Here is a 17,357-nt window from a genome sequence, read left to right as displayed (position 1 = left end):
AAAAAAACAACAAAACAAAACACCTGAGGACTATGAAAACCACTGCATTAGACTAAAGAATAAATATTTAGTGGTAAATATAAGCCCATTTAACAAAGAAAAATAGTTGATTTAATCCCATTTAGGAAAATATTTTGGAAGATAGAAGGTGTGTATCTCACCATAAACTCATTTTATTCTACCTTCATATTATTGCATATTAGTGTATATACTTGTCAGGAGAGGTTTAATTTAAATATTTCTAGTCATTAGCATTTTTTGAAATGATTGACATGTTATTTGCATTTTAAGTTTCTAAAATGACCCTTAGTACTAACTTCCTTCATGGTATTTGAATGTAATTATTTTCAGGGAAGTAAATCACATTCCATTATGATAACATTTATCTCAATTCTGCCCTTTTCCAGGAACTTACATTTTATAAGGATAGAGCTAATGCAGTGGGTTCATTGGCAGGTACAGTTTAGTAGACTTTTAAGATTACACTGTCATTTTAAATTAGTTTGAAGTACACTGTTCCAAGTAAAGACCAAGTACATTAAATCTGGCAAGTTGAGTGTTTTTGCTTTGTTCTGTTTTATTATAAAGTCAATGGACATCCTATTTTGGTTGGTGTTTATATCATACAGTGTAATGTTAGTTTTATTTTAATTGGTAGATTTAGCTTTAACACCAGAAACAATATCTAATTAAAACTAAAATTTCAAAATGAAGATTGAGTTCATGGGCATCTTAAAACAAAAACTATAAGATGTAGGGTCTTGCATCTTTTACTGGATACATAAGAAAGCCTTGGGGTTTTTCCTTTATGCTAGTTTATCACAATCAACTTAGTATCTGGTATAGTTCTGCAGATTTTCTTTAAAAATTTAGAGGGGATTTTTGTAATTAAATCTGTATTGATTCTTATAGAGTTACTATTTAACGTATACAAAGTAATTTTTCAAGCCTCTTGTACTGAGTTGGTGTAGGCCAGAGATTGATCAACTGATCTATTGAATAAATCCAGCCTGATACCTGTTTCTATAAATAAAATCTTACTGAAACACAGCCATCTCCTATTTACTTAGGTATTGTGTATGGCTGCTTTTGCACTACAAAGGAAGAGTTCAGTACTTGTGACACAGACTACCTGGCTCACAAAGTCAAAAATATTTACCTGATTATTTACAGAAACAGTTTTTTGAAACCTGGTATGGGCCAGCCATTCTTAATAGTGTGGTCTCCAGACCAGCAGCAGCATCTGGGAACTTGTTAGAAATGCACATTTTAAGGGCTGCAACCCACATCTACTGAATCAAAACCTCTGCGAGTCAGGTTCAGTAATCTGTGTGTTTTGAAGGGAGCCCTACATGAGATTTGGATGCAAGCTCAAGTTTGAAAACCACTAGCCTGGGTCAAATAACTGGCTGCAGATGATATTAAATCATCATGGATGCAAAAAACTAATGATTATAGAGATATTTCAGAGTTAATATAGGCATATGTCAGAGTTAAGTCTTATTGTTATCAAATATAAGGAACATAATATAACTGATGCATGTGTTATAACAAGACCTCATCAATTGGATTGTGGCAGTTATGCCATTTTTGAACTAATACTGTAGGAACACTGTGGGTTGACTATGTTATAGAACATGGAATGATATAATGAGAAATGAGAAATTATAAAATATTGTTCTCTTCCAGAGAGGTGTTAAGTATCCCTTGTTAATATAATGAACAGTTCTTGTCCTGTTATAAGACAGGATTGAAGTCCTAAGAAAGAAGCCTTCTTTAAGAACAGAAGCAGCATATCATATTAGAACTAAGACATTAACTTTAGAGTCACACAGTAGAGTTTATTCTGTATGTGACACTTAATGTAAAAGAACTAATCTGTATTAGTTCTTTTTTTGTTAATATGGTACCAATTCTATTATACCCTATCCACCTATGTACAACATTCTCTTTATTTTTTATTTTTTATTTTTTAATCTTTATTGTTGAGATTATTACAGATGTCCCTCTTTTTTTTCCCCATTGCCCCCCTTCACCCAGTTCACACCCCCTGCCCCAGGCCTTCCCGACCCTATTGTCTGTGTCCATAGTTAAGGCATATTTGTTTAATCTTTTCCCAACTCCCCCTCCTCCTTTCCTTCTGAGAATCCTTAGTCTGTTCCATTTCCATGCCTCTGATTCTATTTTATTCACCAATTTATTCTGTTCATTAGATTTCTTATTTGTTTATTTTGATTTTTAGATGCAATTGTTGATAGATATGTATTTGTTGCCATTTTTTGGTTCATATTTTTTATCTTTTCCTTTTCTTCCTCTTCTTAAAGAATACCCTTCAGCATTTCATATAATACAGGTTTGGTGGTGATGAACTTTAGCTTTTTCTTGTCTGTGAAGCTCTTTATCTGACCTTCAATTCTAAATAGCTTTTCTGGGTAGAGTAATCTGGTTGTAGGTCCTTGCTATTCATCACTTTGAATATTTCCTGCCATTCTCTTCTGGCCTGCATAGTTTCTGTTGAGAAATCAGCTGACAGTCCTAGGGCCATTCCCTTGTAGATAACTAACTGCTTTTCTCTTGCTGCTTTTAAGATTCTCTATTTGTCTTTTGGCCTTGGCATTTTAATGATGATGTCTCTTGGTGTGGTCCTCTTTGGGTTCCTCTTGTTTGGAACTCTTTGTGCTTCCTGGACTTGGAAGTCTATTTCTTTCACCAGGTAGGGGAAGTTTTCTGTCATTATTTCTTCAAACTAGTGGCCTGGTGCACAAAATTCATGCACATTAAAAGGGAATTAATTAGAGGAAATATTTTAATATTGCTATTTGCTCTTTATAATTGAAGTGTCAGAGATGAAAGAAAATTAGTAAAATGTATATGAAAATCTCCATCCTGTCAGAGTCTGGGGTGCACCACGGGACCTAGAGTCAAGTCCCCGCCCACCACCTGCACATGCTTCAAAAACCCAAGAGACCCAGACCTGGCCGGCCCCACCCCTGTCAAGCCTCTCTGGGTGGGGAGGTGCAGTCTCAGGTCCCCCATCAAGCCCCACTGGGCGGGGGGTGGGGGGGCCTAGCCTCAGGTCCTCTGACCTGGCACTAGGGTGAGGGGGCCATGGCCTGAAGTCGCCCATCAAGCCCTGCTAGGCTGGGGGCAAAGCCTGAAGTCTCCAGGCCTGGTGCCAGGGCAGGGGGTGCATCCTGTGAAGCCCCGTGGGGCGGGAGGCATGGTCTGAGGTCTTTCGTCCTGTCCAGGCACCATACAGCCTCAGGTCCCTGCTGTTTGGTTGTGATGTTACAGCGTCCAGGCTAATTTGCATATTCATCTATTATATAGATAGGTTTTCAATATCTTGCTCTCTCTTTTCTCCTGGCACCCCCATAATTCAGATGTTGGTACACTTGAAGTTGTCCCAGAGACTACTTACACTATCTTCATATATTTGGATTTTTTTTTCTCTTCTGGTTGGGTGTTTTTTGCTTCCTCATATTTCAAATCATTGATTTGATTCTTAGAATCCTCTACTCTACTGTTCAATCCCTGTACATTATTCTTCATTTCAGTCAGTGTATGCTTTATTTCTGACTGGTCCTTTTCCATTATTTTGGCATTCTCACTAAGATCTATGAAAGTCTCACTAAGTCCATTGGAGGTTTCTAGAAGATTCTTGAGTAACCTTATAACCATGATTTTGAACTCTATATCCAGTAGTCTGCTCTCTTCCATTTCTTTCATTAGTGATATGCCTCCCTATCTCTGCATTTTGGCTGCTTCCCTGTGTTTGTTTCTGTGTATTCAGTAGAGCTGCTATGACTCCTTGAGTTGGTATAGTGGCCTTGTGTAAAAGGTGCCTTATATGACCCAATGGCTCAGCCTCCTCAGTCACCTGAACTGGGAGCTCTAGGTGCACCCCTTTATGGGCTGTGAGTACAGTCTTGTTGTAGTTGAACCTTGATTGCTGTTGGTGTCACTGGGAGGCATGGACCTCCAGGCCAATTTGCTGTGGGGACCAGCTGCAACTGCAGTGGGAGAGCTGCTGTGCAGGAGACACCTCTAGGAGCAGTACTTGTTTCTGTGGGGCTTTGGTGTTCACTGACTCTGCCCCTGGGATGGTCTGACACTGACCACTGTGTACACTGGCTCTTGGGTCTCCAGGGAGCTACAAAGTCAGCCACTGCCTGGGGCCACCCAGCAGGAGGTACAGAGAGATCTGCAGATTCCTCCTCTTTGTATTGGGTTTGGAAGTACCCAGATGAGGCTCAGCTTTGAAACAAGGCAGGCTGGTGCTAGTGCTGGGTCTTGGGCCTTTTATTGATAGGACTGGGGCTCCCTAATCCAGCTGCAGCTTGTTTTACCCTGAGCAAGGACAGGCAATTCATATGCAAAAACCTCTGCACACAGGTTTGCAAATTGGATGGGGCAGGGTCTCAGGGAATCACCAGGGTGGAACAAACAGAAATGCCTGCTGGTCAACCCTGAGACCAGGGAGGTCCCAGAACAGGAGCAATGATCCCTGCAAGCACCTCTGTCTGGGAGAAATCCACCCCCGAGTTTCTGCCCTGATGCCAGATAATCCAGTTCCTCATATGTGTCTGTGTTCCCCAGAACCTCATCCTGGTGCTGGAGCTCAGAGGAAGTGAGACCTGGTAAGTTCAGTTTATGCACTGGCCTTTTAAGAGAAATATCTGGGTCTCCAGCAGCCTCTGTGTCACTGAGCCCTAATCCACACTGGTTTTTATAGCCAATTATTGGAACTTTTTTCCCCAGCTCTGGGACCCTGTGCTGGGCATCTGGTGTGGGGCTGGGACCTCTTGCTCCTCCCGGGTGGTCTACATAGAGGCTATCTCCCTCCCAATTAAAAAGGCAGCCCACATGAATGCACGTCCAGCCCCTTCTGCCTCCATGCCTGCTACCAGTGTCAGTGTGCCTTCTTCTTTCCCTCTCTAATTGTAGGACTTCCATTCAGCCAGCTTTCAGGCAGTTCTGGATGATGGTTGTCCTATATTTTAGTTGTAATTTTGTTATGGTTGTGGGAGGCAGCAAGTACAGGCATTTACCTATGCTGCCATCTTGGTTCTCTCCTCTGTGGTTTATTTTTAATCTAAGACTCAGTTTACTTATTTGAAAAATGAGAAAAATGATAGACCCTCCCTTATAGGATTGTTTTGAGAATTAGGAAGATATGTATATTAACTACTTAGTATAGAACCTTGTATAGCATGTTTTTTTTCCCCTTTCCTCTCTTTCTCTACACTTGTTATTATTGTTATTATTTCAAACTGTATGAGGATAATAAACCATGTTTCTGGTTGCAGAAATTAAAATCCATAGAAATTACTACCATTATTTTTAGAAACAATAATGCATGGAAAGGAGTATAGGTCTTAAACAAATGACATAAAGCTGAAATTCTTAAAGCAGTGTTCAATAAAAATGCGTGTTAGATAGTAAATTGTCTCACGCAATGGCATCGTTCTTTCCTAGTCATTCTACATATTCAATACGGAATATAGACAAAGACTTGTTGGTCAACCCCCATGGAAAACTGTCACCTTAAAAATCACTATAGAAATAGAAATGGTAGTGGCTCCCCTTTAGTGAGAGTAAAGGAATAGAATTTAACTCAGACAGAGGATCCTCCAGATTTAAGAAGAGCCCTCTTGCATTTAGAAATGGTGCACACAGAAAGGTTTCTTACTAAGTGTCATGATTCAAACTGCCTTCTTTCATAATATTTTATACTCATTTACAATATTTTTAAATCAACACAAGTTCTTAACCAACTATATCATGTGAATTATATCTATGCTGCATCTAGCAAAACAAACTTTCAGTAAAAATTAGTTGTTTCTTATAACAGACTTTTAAACATGTTCAAGTTATTTCCTATTAAAGAACAAAATTAAAAACCTTGTTCTCAAAACCACAGACCCATTCAGCTACATTCCCACATTCTTGCTCTATTCCCAGACAAACCTTTCTAAAGAGTCATCCACACTCACTCCATTTACCTATCTCCCACTCCTCCAAACCCATGCAATCAGGCTCCTCCCCAGTATACTGAAACAGCCTTCATTCACAGCACCGACAATCTCTGTATGTTGTTGTGTTAGTTTTCTCTTGTTGTGTAACAAATTACCACAAACTTGGTGGCTGAAAACAAATTATCTCACTGTTTCTGTGTGTCAGGAGTCCAGGTAGGGCTTAGCCTGGTTCCCTGCCTCAGGGATCATACCTGGCTGAAGTCTCCTCAGAAGCTCCACTCAGGAAGAATCCACTTTCAAGCTTACTTAAGCTGTTGGCAGAACTTGTTTCCTTATAGTTTATGACCAGGAGCCTTGCTTTATGCTGACTTCTAGCTGGAGGCCACCTTTAGGTTTTAGAGCCTCCTGCAGTCCTTGCTTACATGTACTTTCTCCACATGACTGCTCACTCCATGGAGCAAGCAAGGAGACTCTTAAAGGAGGGCCCTGTCCTCTTTTAAAGGATTTTACCTGATTAAGCCAGGCTCACTAAAGATCATTTACTTTTGATTAATTCTTAATCAACTGGTTTGGAACCTTAACTACACCATCATCTTTTCCATATTCTGTTGGCTAAAAGCAAGTCACAGGTCCTGCCAATCCAAGGGAAAGGGATTACATAGGGCTTGATCACTTCGGGGGTAAGGGGGCGATGATCATGGGGCCATCTTAGAATTCTGGCTACCACTTACTAAATCCTTCAGGCATTTTTTTTCAATGTTCTTCTTAGTTAACTTCTTAACAAAAATTAATACTGTTGATCATTTCTTCTTTTTGGAAATCCTTAATGCTTTGATAACCATAATCCAATACTTGCCCTGGTTTTCCTCTGTCTCTCTGGTTATTCTTTTGAATGTGCAACTTTCTCTTTCCAGCCACTATATACTAGAATTTCTGAAAACTGAAGCCTTCTTCTAAATATACTCTCTCCATAGACAGTTTCATTACACCCACAGTATGTTATTCCTGTGATCAGATGACTCACAAAATAATACCTCCAACCCATGCATCTCTCTCTATATACAAATGTCTACTTAACACAGCCCCTTGGATATTTGGCCTATGCCTGAAACTCACCAAGTCCATGATCTTTCCCCCAAAACTCTAACTTCTTCCAGTGTTTTTGGAGTGAGTGTTAGGAGCCCTTAACCATTTCGGTTCAAAGAACATAAATTTGGGAGCCATCTTTTATACCCTTTTCTCCTTCTTCCTCTAACATTCACTACAATTTCAATTTAATTCCACCTCCTGAGTATGTTTTGAGGCTGTTAACAAATCATCTCCTCTGTGGAGATTCAAAGATTCTACCAGATACTCCTAGTCTAAGTGGCCTTCCTGTGTATTGTTCTGAACACTTTCTTCTTAAAATGATTCTCTGGTCATTGCTCATTCAAGAAAGACAAAAGTCTTACTTAGTTTACAGGACTTTGCATAGTCTGGCTTTTACCCACCCCTCACTTTCATCTCACACTTTATTCCCTTGCCCTTTGTATTACAACCACATGGGTGTTCTTTTAATCAGTAATAGAAACATAGAATATATATATATACAAAGAAAGCATGACCCACAAATACATATGAAGAGACATAATGACAAAAGAAATAAAATATAAAAATACAACCTAAGAATTATAAACTGTCCTAAGAAAGAAATCAGAGCAAGTTAAAGGGGAAAAGAATAATCAAAGAGTTAATTGCATATACTTTTCAAAGTTATGAAAATATCTGATTATATATTGAAATGTCTTATAGTGTACTCTACTATCAGTTAAATGAGGGCCACACCCAAATACATCCAGACAAACATTTTAGAATTACACTATCTGCTCTTTGAAGAGCAAGGTATCTTTCATTTACCATTATATCAACAACACACAGCATAGTGCCTGGAGTTAGGAGATGTTTAACAAATATTTCAGAATGAATGAAGAAATCAATTACTTTACTTTAAAAATAAAAGTGCACCAGCGTGAGAATAAAAAAGAGGGGGATGGGGTTGGGGAGAGAAAATACAAAAAAGAGAGAAAGCAAGGAAAGACAAACAGAGACAAAGAGAGAAAGAGAGGGAGGGAGACAGGGAGGGAGACAAGGAGGGAGGGAGGGAGGGAGGGAGGGAGGGAGAGAGGGAGGGGAAAACTTCTAATTATGAAACAGATACCATGGTCTCATCTTTCCTGTTCCTCCCTTCAAAATTCAATTAAACACCCTAGAAATTATTCAACAGACCATGATATAACAGCCTCTGAAAGCTTAAAAAACGAAGACAAACTGGCTGAGATTTCCAAACTGGAGGAAAGACAATGTAATGTGTCCCTTGGGTTTTCTTTTCATCTTCCATGTATCCCTGGACTGGGTGCCAGAGAAACCTACATCACATTGTCAAAAGACATCATAATCATAATTATCATTACAGTATAAAAAAAAACAACAACAAGAAAAGCCTGTTCTCTCAATCCACCTGCAGCAGCAGAACAGTGAGGCCCCAGGCCATCCTAGCCCTGCTGTCCCTGGCAGCCAGAACTATCTGGTATTAATGGTGGCAACAGTAAAACCCTGTGTCTTTGTACCTTCCATCCAATGGCATAATGAGGCCCAGACCCAGTGGCTTCTGTGCCTTTCCTGAAGGTAACATTAGGGAGCTCAGAAAAGTACCTTCCCTCCCTGGCTGCGGGCACCAGTAGGGTCTGAGCCAAGAGCCCAGCAGTGCCAGAAGAACAAAGCAGACCAGAATAGCATTAGCATTACAAGGGCTCAGAAACTTTCCCCCTTTGAGTGCCAGTGATGGACTGAATGGGAGTCTAATGGCATGGCTTCTAAAGGGTGAGGTAAGCAGGTGTCTGTTCCTGGAGCCCTTGTAGCCCTCACCCGGTGCACTGCTGTCATTCTTATCTTTCTAATATGGAGACTTAACCTCCTCGTGTTCCTGACCCCCAAAACAGCCGTTGTCAGCTTAGAAACGTGTGCCTTCAGGGACCTAATGAAGATGTGTCTGCTCTTTCAAGAAATTTTCTTTCCTCAACATTGGACTATCCCAAGCAGGCCTTGAGTAGAATTTCTTTTTACTCTATCTTTTTTACACAATTAGGCACATTATGTTTCTTCTCTTTTAAAATTCGAATTCTAGCCCAGCCAGCATGGCTCAGTGGTTGAACATCAACCTATGAACGAGGAGGTCACAGTTCAATTCCCAGTCAGGGTACATGCCTGGGTTGTGGGCTCGATCCCTGGTGTGGAGCTTGCAGGAGGCAATTGATGAATGATCCTCTGTCATTACTGATGTTTCTATCTCTCTTTTCCTCTCCCTTCCTCTCTAAAATCAATAAAAATCTATTTTTTAATTAAAAATTGCTAATTGTATAAATTTCTAGAATGTTAACAGCAAGGTAATACCTGTACCTTCACCTCTAGTGATTTTAGTATTTTGAAACTCACCTAAGAATTTTTTAAATATTTTTGGTGGTGTTCTGCCTTCTGACCTTAGATTTGTCCAAATTTTCTAGACACTTGGTATAGTGTCCCCATTCTTCAAGTTATAGTTCCTCACTGTTATTGCACTGGACTCCTGAAACACAGCTTTAAAAGGCCACATCATCAGTAGTTTCTCTGACTCTGTCCTTTCTTGGAGATTCATTCTAGATTGGGCTCTGAAATTTTGTCTCTGCTTTGGTTGGATTTCTTTAAGGCACCAGTCACAATTGTTTGACTTGGTAATACTGACACATCTCTTACTTTTCTACTTGCCTCTTTAAAATTAGCCAGAGCTGGGGCTGTTCATTTCTTTTTCACATATGTTTCTCTTCACCTTGAAGATTCCAATTTCTGTTTCATATCCCATAAAATATCAAGATTTCTCCTAAGGAAATCTTTCTTTTCCTCCAAAGAAAAGCAGCCAGTTTTCCTTTATTTTATTTTTATTTTTCTACTTCTTTTCTGGTAATAAAATTGTAGCATGCTTCTTTTAACACTACTCCAGTTCATTCTGTAAACCTTACATAAACTCAGTTCTTAAAGACCAACTGCTCCAAACATTCTTGGTTATTTCTTTGCATAGTCTTTAGGTATAAAATAATTTCAATGACTTTTGTCACCTTTTTCAATTTCACCTAAGAAAGGGAAGATTCTCTTCATTCTAAGGGCTCTCTATTATTTTTCATTTGTTAATTAATCAAATTCACCACCCTTCTGTGGGCACATCCACAATGCAAGATTCCTGAATTATAAAGCCAGGGACAGTGCTTGTGTGATTATCCAGCCCAAAGCTCAAGATCAGATAGCAGTAATTCAAACACTGTGGCCAGCATCTGCGAAGGTCAGCAGGATCAAGGCAGTGTTGATAAAACAGTCCCATCTGCCCCAAAACAACCACTTGCTTGGGAGTAAATCTGCTGTGAGCCCCCATTAATCCTCAAGTCAAATCCTGCATGACCCACTCACTGAAGCTGAAAGCCCATGGCCATATGCATGGGTCCCATCAGAAACTTCTTCAATCATTACTTGAGTCATCCAAATCTACTTTTTTCCCATTTATATGTATTACTGATAAAACTGATATTGGAGGATGTAGCTCAAGTGCACAGTTACCATGTTCTTCCTAAGATTTAATCCATCTCGCCTCACCCTCTGTGCCCTGCTGCTATACAGATGAGGCCTTGGCGGCCAAATCAAGTGTTCCCATTCAGGCTCCAGAGCAGTGGTTCTCAACCTGTGGGTCGCTACCCCTTTGGGGGTCAAACGACCCTTTCACAGGGGTCGCCTAAGACCACCGGAACACACATATATAATTACATATTGTTTTTGTGATTAATCACTATGCTTTCATTATGTTCAATTTGTAACAATGAAAATACATCCTGCATATCAGATATTTACATTACGATTCATAACAGTAGCAAAATTACAGTTATGAAGTAGCAACAAAAATAATTTTTGGTTGGGGGTCACCACAACATGAGAAACTGTATTAAAGGGTCACAGCATTAGGAAGGTTGACAACCACTGCTCCAGAGGGAGGGAGGGAAAGGCCTGAGTGCTGCAGCTATGCTCAGTTCTTCAGAACTTACCAATCAGGTAACTCCTTCCACATCCATGGAAAAGAGGAGGGGGCAAGAGCCCAGGAAGATCAGGGAAAATGCCTCCTCGTGGAATCCTGAGAAGTAGGAAACAAATCTGCCCCCTCCTACAACACTTCTATAGCACGCATCACCATGAAGCAGGTCTGGCAGAAGTTCTTGGGGGTCAGTCTGCCTTAACATGAGTTCACATCAATTCCTAGAACACCTGTCCCAGAATGAAAGGTCAGCCCGGAGAGCTTCTTCCGGTAAAACTTGCATGTCCATGAAGTAGCATAACTTCATTAAGATTGCTCTATGGGAGAGTTTAATTTAGTTTTCAACCCTCAGTCTTCCTTATGTGGAAGCCACCTCTCTGGTACCTAACAAATTTGACCTCCTTTCAAAACATTTGATCCAGAATGACTTCCAAAGCATGCCACAGGAAGCAAAGGCTCTATATAGAGCTGCCATCAGCAAATCAACAAGAAGCCCCTCATCATTTGAGACTCCATCTGACCCTCCTAATTTTTTCTGTCCTCAGGAACACAAAGAAAAGTACACAAAATTTCTAGAGTCCTTTCTTATCCCTACAACCAAACTCATTGCATTCTGCTTCCATTCTAGACTCCTGTGCAATTAAGATTTTGAAAAACCATATTTCATGACATAATTGAGGTGCAACTATATTTTTGCTCCCTCTATACATTTCAAGGGGGATAATCTCGCCCTGTCCCTGATGTCATTGACCCACTCAGGGAATAGACAGCCCTGTGATTGCTTTAAGTCAGAAAACACAGGCTCAAATTTGTCCTTAGATATGTTAGTCCAAATTATTGATCAATGCTTTAATCTTCATTAGATTTAAGACTTTTTCTCCCTCACATCCCCTCCCCATCAATAGTGCTCGGTCTGACTCGAGATAAGAAGGTGTGGTCAGAGCCTTTTCACTTCCACCCACTTCACCTCTCTGACTTTATAGCAACTCTTTCAGAGCCTCTCAAGATTGAAGAGGGCGCTGCAGAGACTTTAAGGAACAAGGAAGCTCTTGCTTAGCTAGAGAATTCTTCTTGAGACATGTTAAAAGTAACTTCTGGTTTGGGGAATAATTTTCATTGTTTTTCTTGGAAAATCCCTTCACCGGCAGAACTTGTCTCCGGCTTCTGCAGATACTTAGCTTTTCTAAATGTCTTCGCAACACCTGCAGGCCCTAATAAATGCAACACTTGGTTCTTGCCTGTGGGTTCATCTGGTAAACCAGAATATACCAGTGAAGCCATGAAAGCCTTCTACCTGCGAGACTGGTTCTGCTACTTCAGAGAATAGCAATGATAGTCCCTAACAATTATCTAGGTGCTTGGCAGCACATCCAGCTTTCTCACTCAGGCCAAAGGGGAAGAGAGGAGGAAAAGGAGAAAAACAGTGCTGGGGTCCAAGGCCAGCAGGTCCAGGGGTCCCCAAAGGTGTGGACGGAGTCGGCGAAGAAGGAATGACAGGGAGACAGCGTTCAGTTGATCAGCAGCCTAACCAGGATCTCTAGCCAGGATCTGGTCAGGATCTCCAGCGAAGTTCTGGTTAGGATCTCCAGCCAAGTTCTGTGTCCATGTTCTCTTGCTAGGTTCTCCAGCCAGGTTCTCCAGGTTCTCCAGCCAGGTTCTGTAGCCATGTTCCCTCGCTAGGTTCTCCAGCTAGGTTCTGTCCAGGTTCTCTAGCCAGGTTCAGTCACCAGGTTCTAGTCAGGTTCTCTTGCCATGTTCTATCCAGGTTCTGTAGCCAGGTTCTGTCTCTAGGTTCTTCAGCCAGGTTCTCTCGCTAGGTTCTGTCTCCAGGTTCTGTGGCCAGTTTCTGTCCAGGATCTTTTGCCATGTTCAGTCTCTAGGTTCTGTCTCCAGTTTCTGTCCAGGATCTTTTGCCATGTTCTCTCCAGCAAAGTTCTTCTGTCTCTAGGTTCTGTGTAGGTTCTGTGTCTAGGTTCTGTGTCTATGTTCTGTCTAGGTTCTGTGTCCTGTTGTCTTGTTACATCTGTATTTATACCAGTTGATTCCAATCCTATCAATCTCTATTCCAAAGGTTAGGGCGTTTCTTATCTCCATTCCAGGGAGTAAAGATTATGTAGCTTAAGCATGATTGTTCGTAGTTAAAGTGATTAATTACCCGCTGGCACTTAGTTGAGGGGTTTTATTCCCTCCCTAACTTCAGGGGAAAATCCCTACCTGGGGAAACAACCTTTCTCAGAGAGGTGACCTTGGTTAAAACACATAGTGCCAAGAAGGTGAGCAAACATATTAAGAACAGTATGCCATATATGGCAGGTCCCTTGAAACAGCAAGGATGGACCGGCTCCCGGCAAAACAGGATAGGGGCCCAGAAAATTCTAGGGAACTCAGCAGTAGGTATCCATGACTGTTCTAACAGTACTAAAGTGATTCAGTTCCCAAGATTTGAAATCAGTGTCTATTTCAAGTTTTATTTTCAGCAGAGAGAGGATTTGACCCACACAGTTTGCCATATTTTTGTACCCTAAGTTCAGGGTCATGTTGTGTGTGTATTAAGGCCATTCCAAGACAGAAGGAACCCTTGTTGGCCATACAGCTTCACAGGAGGTGTCCACTCTAGTTTGAAGTACATGGTCCTCCCAGGACCCATTGTGGCTACATCGCTATTATTAACCTCTAGGATCCTTGACTTCAGACCCACTATAGCTCCAGCTGTAAAACCACAAGTGATTTGCATTAGGGTCAAGGTATGTGTTTTTTTTTTAATTGAACTAGATAAAACTGTACCTGTGGCTTTCAAATGATAGATAAAAGACAAAGCCTCAAGAAACTTCCTCTATAAATTGTCAAATCAGATGATTCATATAAAAGAACAAAGAAGTGTATTAAAAGAACAACTTATAAGTTAGTTTGGCTAATGCATTTCAAATATTTCAGGCTCACTGGAATAAAGATAATATAAAATAACCCCCAAAAGTAGAAATACTAGTAATAAAATGTCATGCTGTGAATTTTGCTTCACTAGACTCTTAGCCCTGTGGAGAAAGGAACTGTGCCTCTGTTATGTCCACATCACTGAGCCCAGTACCTGGCACTTGGTGATGCTTGGTAAATACTTGCTCACTGAATGAATGAATAGCAGAAGACATCTTTGTTAAAAAGAATACACACACTTCAATTTTTGTTGTTTTATTGCCTATACTAAATGAAAAGGAGTCAGTAAATTGATAGCATGTTAAAGCCAATGGTGTATTTATGAAGCGATGTTCCTTGGAGTTTACTGATGGACCAATCCATTAAGGACTTAAACTCTGATCCATGTGAGGCTGTTTCTATATGTAGAATAAGTAAGTATTTTTATGAAATAAAAGTCCTGAAAACAAAAAGTCATTCTATCCCCTTTGGAAGATTCTCTGGATTCATTAAAGAAAACTTAACTGTTTAACCAGAGCATGCTATTTTAGAAAGAGTTGGCTTAATTTACTTTCAAATGAGTACACAGGGGATATTTGTACTCAAAGATTTTAAAAGTATCTCCAGTATTGTATAGTCCAGAGGAAAGATTGATTGCACTTTACATGTCTTAGTTGTTTGAATTGATGGTATGTTCTTATGGAATGAAACCTAGAAAACCTTTGCAGCACTAATTTAAAATTATGTTTTTAAGTTCACTTACATTTATAACAAATGTCCAAAAATCGAGCCTTGTGTTATTCTCTTTTGTGTGAGTTTGAACATCCTAGTGTCAAGAGCAAAGCTAAATACTTCCTTTTTAATTTTAAAAGTAAAAATACATGTGCCATTTGGCTGCATGCCCGAAGAGTGAATAATGTTACCTGTCTTCTGGTGGGTCACCACATGCCATGTTTAATCAAGAAAATATTTCCCCCTATAGTATTTGGCATGTCACATGCCTATCAGTTTCCTGTCAGGCAAGATAGGAGAAATCAATAAGTGCATCAGTTCTTCCCACTCTTTTTTGGAGCCAAGCACTACAACTGACAATAAACTTGACAGCTTTTACCATCAGCAGCATTTTTGCTGGCATCCTGTTGTTAATAACACATTGGCAACACAGCATTACCAGGGCTAATCCACAGTGGAACAATCATCCCTGCATCATCAGCCACAAAATGATTTTTAAGCTTTTTCCAAGGTTTTTTGTTTTTCAGACTTTTTTCCCCTTCGGCCAAACTCTTCACTAAACTTGTTATAAAATTAATTGGGAAGGGGAAAATGGAAGAAGAGACTATGAAAGGCTCAATATTTAATTCTTGATTCAAAGGCCATATTTATCAGCTTTTTAAGAACCACCATGTATACTGACGGATGCAATCAAGACTCTGTGAGATACGAGAGGTGAAGTTAAAATATGTAAAGGTGAAAAATTGATTTTTGACTGAATGTACAATTATAGCACTTGGGAAAGTTATTGAGATGACTATTTCTGATAATATGTGAAATATAGACAGTATTCTAGATGTAGTGTAATATGTACTTAATAGCCACAATGCCTTTTTATGTTTAAAAGAAAAATCAATGAGTCAGGAAAGGGTGAGCAGTTTTATGACCAGCCATTATCCAGGCATGTTTTCCTCTCCTAGGATCAATTGCAGTGTTTATTATATAGACATAATTTATATTTCTGGTGTTATGTATTATCTACGCAATCATTAAGCAAAGTTCATGGGATGTCCTGTCCCCCGGCTCACTGATCCATCTGTGTAGAATCCAGACTTCAGTTATTAAAGCTCTTTAGTTCTTTTGAGATTCTGGAACTTTTAAATGGATCCTGCCTCAGATTCACAAACAACTTTTCATTTTTACCTTATCCTGATTTATTTTACTTGAAAATTCTTAATATCTCAAATTCTTTTGAATATTATCAAGATTTTAACATTGCCCTAACCGGTTTGGCTCAGTGGATAGAGCATCAACCTGTGGACTCAGAGGTCCCAGATTTGATTCCGGTCAAGGGCATGTACCTTGGTTGCAGGCACATACCCAATAGGGAGTGTGAAGGAGGCAACTGATTGATGTTTCTTTCTCATCAATGTTTCTAACTCTCTATACCTCTCCCTTCATCTCTGTAAAAAAAAAATCAATAAAATATATTTTTTTAAAAAGATTTTAACATCATTTATAAATTTTTGTTGCTTTAAATTCAAACTTCTAAATAGAAAGTTGTTTTCTTCATGATCTCAATTTTTAATTTGTAAATTTTCCCAGAATTAGAAAGACACTTTTACCCACTTCTTCGTACACAACTGTTACCATTGCAATGATACGTAACCACAAACCTTAGCTTTACAACAACAAAGGTTTATTTTTTACACTGTTACATGTTGGCCACTTATTGGCTTGGTCTCTGCTCTGCCTTCTCTGGGTTCTAAAATCTAAAAGGAAAAAGGAGCCCATATCTATGATTTACTGTAGAAGGAAAGAACACTAGTAAAAGCACCGGCTGACATAAAGCTTCCCCTCGTCTTGCATCCCATTATCCAAAGTGAGTCACAAGATCTTGGCTAACATCATTGGGGCAGGAAGCATGGTCTTCCCATGGGAAGGAACATCCAGAGGAGGAGCCTGACGGTATAGAAAAATGCTTCAGGTAGTAGTGATCACCCCACACGTTCTACCACATCTTCCCTTCAATAGCAGCTCTCTCCTTTCAGTAATTCCTTTACTGCAGGGCTGAATGTTAAATTCTTCTTGTTTTTTCCAGGACCTGCAGTCATGCTAAATGACATAAGGCTGTAATGTAGTAATGTAAATGAAAGCATCTATTCATTCTTAGCAAATATAGGTAGGAATACATGTTTTCTTATTCTCGTGTTTCCAACTCCCTCCTTCCTGGTTCCCTTTCACTTGTATCATTATGTGTTTTTGTTCAGGCTCAGTCACCTAAAGCAAAATCACTCCCCCTTGCATGGGTAAAGGAATTTTGCTCTTCTATCACCAGTAACTATGAGTCCCAGTCATTTTGGCTTCAGAAACAGAGCCTTGAATTCTCACCATCACTAACACCCAACCTTCTGACTGCTCCAGAAATTATATTTACATTTATTTAGCATTTTATATTAGATATTTTAGAGGTCTGATCACACTGTTTTCTCATATTAAAGTAATTGTTGACAATAAGCAACCTGCAAGTCATTTTTGCCTATGGTTTTAAGCAACATTTCATTTATCTTTTATGTATTTGTACACTATTTTTTTAAAGATGCAAGACTAATCTAACTAGCCGGGTTATAGAAAGAATGAGGAATTTAAATTTAATGATGTAGGAAGTAGGA

At 39.7% G+C, this 17,357-nt stretch overlaps 1 protein-coding gene across 1 annotated transcript in view; it reads left to right on the top strand.

Annotated features, from left to right (window-relative positions):
* The window catches only part of LRRC7 (leucine rich repeat containing 7), a 495,371-nt gene that overhangs the window by 89,969 nt on the left and 388,045 nt on the right, over positions 1–17,357 (top strand). The window lies entirely within an intron of this gene.

The sequence above is a fragment of the Myotis daubentonii genome, chromosome 3 (assembly GCF_963259705.1).
Source record: "Myotis daubentonii chromosome 3, mMyoDau2.1, whole genome shotgun sequence".
Classification (NCBI taxonomy): domain Eukaryota; kingdom Metazoa; phylum Chordata; class Mammalia; order Chiroptera; family Vespertilionidae; genus Myotis; species Myotis daubentonii.
Note: the sequence above shows the minus strand (reverse complement) of the source record. Positions and strands in the feature narration are given on the sequence as shown.